Below are 4,419 nucleotides of genomic sequence, written 5' to 3'. Positions count from 1 at the left end.
CCCACTGCAAGGATGGCTGAGGGTGCAAACAAGACACCCCATGTTACCCCCCACATGCAAGAGAGAAAAGCAGAATTAGAGCATTAACTCCCTTGCCAGTCCCCGTGGACACCAGCTGCTAAATGATGTTTGGAAACATCTTTCCAGCCGGAAACAGGAAAGCCAGAGAGGACTCTCTACAGACTCTTCTCTCGCTGCCAACACAACCGCTCCCTTCATCCTGCCCCAGCTCTGCCGGGCCTGGACAAGCAAAATCTGCATCCCTCCAGCAGAGCCAAGCAGCCTGGGCAGCTCCTGACTGCAGGCAGACACAGCTCCAGCCAGATGGGCTGCTAAGCCCTTCAGTGTAGCTGCTCCTCTTTGCCAATTTCCTTGCTCCCAGCAGATCAGTCCTGTAACTCCAGTACCAACAGCACATCAGCACCACACACCACTCTAATTTTGCACAAACTGGCTGCAAGTTAACAGCTTCTCTGAACACGCAACCTGCAGCTAGTCAGCACCCATCACCCCACACTAAAGGCCCCATCTGCTGCACCCAAGATGCCAGGTCGCCTTTTTTTTAATTACTTGTGGCTACCAGTAACGAAGTTTGACTTAAACCCTGCTGTGAGGATAGGCACAAAAATTAACCCAAAAGGTGCAGAGAGTGTATTCAAGAGAAGCAGCAGCACTTCAGGAAATGAGGGGTCCAAGCACATTAACTAACATCAACTCACATTCACAACCAGCTAATTCCCATGTCTGCAGCTTCTCTGGAGGACCATGGATACAACACACCCTCTGCCTCTCTAAATTTAGGAAGACTGTGGACTTGATTCATTATACTTCTTGAAGTAGCTTGCTTTGGTCTACAGCATAGCTGTATGTAACATCTCAGTGTGGTCACAGGTACTGCTTGGACGTCAGGATGGCTGGTACAAACTTTCGAGCTGCAAAGACAGGTTTCTCCTAACTCCATATGGAGGACTTCAGCCTGGGTATGAAAACATTCCAGCACACCAGCCACCCACTTGCCTATAGCCTGTGAGGAGCCAGCAACGTGGCTAAAGATGAGAGCATCCCAGTTCCTGGGGTGTTGGATCATCTCAAAATGCCTGACATACTCAGCGTAGGCCCCTTATGTTGCAACTCTCCCAGGACTCGCTCCCCCGGCTGAGGTGGAAGAGCCCAGACAGCAGGCCTGTTTCACTTCTCTCTTGCATTGTGTACTGAAGGTGTTCACAGCTCACTAGAACCATTCATAAAAGTGAGAACTTTTTCTTAAAATGCAGTATTACAGGCCAAGGACACCTCTTTTCAGGCTCTCCTACCTTCACTCAGTTTTGTCTAGAAATTAACAAATATACTATATCATTTTAATCTTTTTCTGGTACCATCCCACACATTTCCCTCATTTGCTAGGTGCTGTCAGAGCAGTTTTGACTTCAGCATTGTCACATTACTCATGCTGCAGCAAGGAGGCTGTGGCAATGTTTCTGCATGGATCTGCCACAGGTTCCTCAAAAGACGGCAATCAGGCGAGTGTTTCCCATTCCCCTCTAGACCATTCTGGTGACGTTAAAGGGACTACGGATACACATCCCCAGCTGTGCTCATTACTGGGACCAAGCAACAACACACTCACCCCATTTGCAGTGTTGCGCTCTTCACTCATCCGAGGGAGAAATTTAAAGCTGCTGAAGGTGCTTACCACAACGCAGAGAAATGAAGAATAATCATGGGAAAAGATGAAAAAGGCTTATTTTGACTTTTAGCAGTACCTCATGTTGTTCATGTTGAACCTAAAATATTGCACACTTTGCACTAACCTAAGTGCATACACGTAAAGGTTCTGTGCAATCTCTACAAATTTGTCTGGGAAAAGGAGACATTAGCATTTTCCCAAACTACAAAAGTTGAGTCCAGGAATACCTGGCACTTCAGGTTCCAAAGACAGGGGCTGAAATAATCCTGTGGTGAATAAGCAATTTGCTCAAGGTCACTTAGTGCATCAGTAACAAAAATCCCTGAGATCAGGTAGAAGAATCTCCTTTCCCTGGCTGCCGGATCAGCAAGTCTTAACCAGTGCTGTGAAATTCAAGAGTCAACACCAAAGGAACAAGGCTGTCTGACTCCGCACTCAGGTAAGATTTTCTGATGACTCCTCTTCTGGCACTTCCACTCTGATCTACAGAGGGAACCTAAGGCAACTCAGCTGTTATTGCAGATGTTTCAGGTCTGTACTTGAATGAGGAGGGACAAATCTGTGGCTCTGTCCCTGTTCTTGTTGAACAGCCATGCTGGACTGAGTCCTTAAATAACAGAACTCCACTTAGCGTCTCTGAAAGACAGAGGACTCACTGGATTAAGGAGATGAGTTATTATAAAGGAATAATGCTAAGAGAAAAATTAGAAGCATGATGAGAATTTCCAAGTTACAGTGCTGTAGTTCTTAAATTAGTCTACAGATTGTTCATTTTGAAATTAGATTTATTACTTGATCAAATTGAAAACAACATACAGGCTACCAGAGTCTTGATTTCATCCCATGTTTGCATTAAAAAAACAAGCACAACTGCAGACATGTTAGACAACAGGAGCCCAGTTAGAGAATGGAAGAACAGAGATGCATTGGAAGCCTTGGGATATGTGGCTACGCTCCTCAAACACTGCAGAATCAATTCGACCCAGCTCAAAACACCGGGAAGAGAGAGAAGGAGCAAGAATGGGTCCTACTAGTGATGGTACTGTCTCTGGTCATCTGAGGGGTCTGGCTGATGGAGAAAGAGGTCTCTTTGAAGTCCAGCCACAGGCAGAAATATTACTGCAATCAGGTGCTTCACAAAAAATACAGTCACCTTTTTAAACCTTATAAAAAGTAATCACTGGCTTGCCAAGCTTATCGTGAATTAAGGGCAAGCCGCTGTTTGTCTATACCAAAAATGCTTTTTATGGGTCCAACCTGAACCAGTCGCAGATGGAAGCTTCATGAAAAGTCAGATCTACTGCCTGCAGCATCACATGCAACAGGCCTAACGAAGGGCCATTAGGGCTCCTGTGGGGCACATCGAGCATGATTTCCTACTGAGCACATTCAAGAAGCACCTGCCTAGTTGATACTCTGACACCTTGCCCTCACTGGAATGATGCTGTAACAGAGAGAAACACACCTCCAAATACAAACCACTGGAGAAAATTATTATCAGTCGAGATCAAAGCATAGGTAATGGAAAGCATAAGTACCTTTAAGACAGCTGCTCTGTAAAGAGCTTTTATTGCTACCTGTTGTACTTCAAGCCATAAAACCAATTGCTTCTGCAAAGTCAAATAATATAGACCCTTCAAACATCAGGGTCACCAATTTTAAGTTCACAGAGAATAGCCAAAATGCAGTTCAATCACCGCACTACAAGAAGGTATGCTCACATTTGAACAATGCAGCACAAGAACTGGCAGGAAAATTGGGAAGGCCCTTTGTCTCAGAGTGCAGGATGGCAGCGGTTTCCAACACAGTGCAGCCAACTGACAAGAGCAAATCTGGAGCCGGCAGAAAATGCAGTGTAACAGAGCTCCTCTTCCAGAACAAATATCAGGCACAGGAGCTCTTGAAAGTCACTCAATACTGTTAGAGGTGGGTGGCAAAACCTGCTGCAGTTGAACAGCACTCCAAACAAATCCAGCTGTTCCGTACTACGTCATCATTTTAGGATGCAGTTGCTTAGAGCCATGTGTTGCCTGCACAGGTACCATATGGCACCTAAAAGGTGCATTTAAGTTATAGGGCAGCTTGGGAAGAAAGCCTGAACACAGGCACCTTTCCTCTGGAGGCATAATGGCTAATGGGTACGAAGAGTATGTTTTTCAGTAATATCCCAGTACTGTTCAGCCTACAAGAAGTTAATACCAAATCTTAAGATACTCTGACAGAACACAGGCAAGTTTGTTAAGACACTGCCAGCTCTTCTCTGTTTGCTCACAGCATATCACTTCAGAGAGGCTTACGTACAGGCTAAGACATCAAAGTGCAATTTCATTCCTATTGCCTAGACCAGAATACCTGCAGCTACTAGACTCTGGTCTTAAGAGATCCTAGTTTTATCAAGTCAACTATCTCATTCATCAGAATGTGATTTAATACCCTGAGACCAGGAGTTTTGGACATGGAAAAAAAACCCAACCAACCAAAAAGAAAAACCAAACACAAAAAACCCCGAAAAACAAATGGCAAAGGAAAACCCCTATCTCCTTTCAGAATCTGCTTAAGCCTTCCAATACTGATGAACGAGGTATTCCACCACAAAAATGGCACAGAACACCTTTATGCAAAACAGTGGTTGTGCAAATCTTTGCTATTTTTCTCATCCTCCTGACCCTATAAAAATGTAGGGTAAGATTTTCTTTACAAAAGTTGTAGTTTATTTCTTTTCTGATCAAGAG

Source organism: Caloenas nicobarica, chromosome Z (genome assembly GCF_036013445.1).
Source record: "Caloenas nicobarica isolate bCalNic1 chromosome Z, bCalNic1.hap1, whole genome shotgun sequence".
Lineage (NCBI taxonomy): Eukaryota > Metazoa > Chordata > Aves > Columbiformes > Columbidae > Caloenas > Caloenas nicobarica.
Note: the sequence above shows the minus strand (reverse complement) of the source record.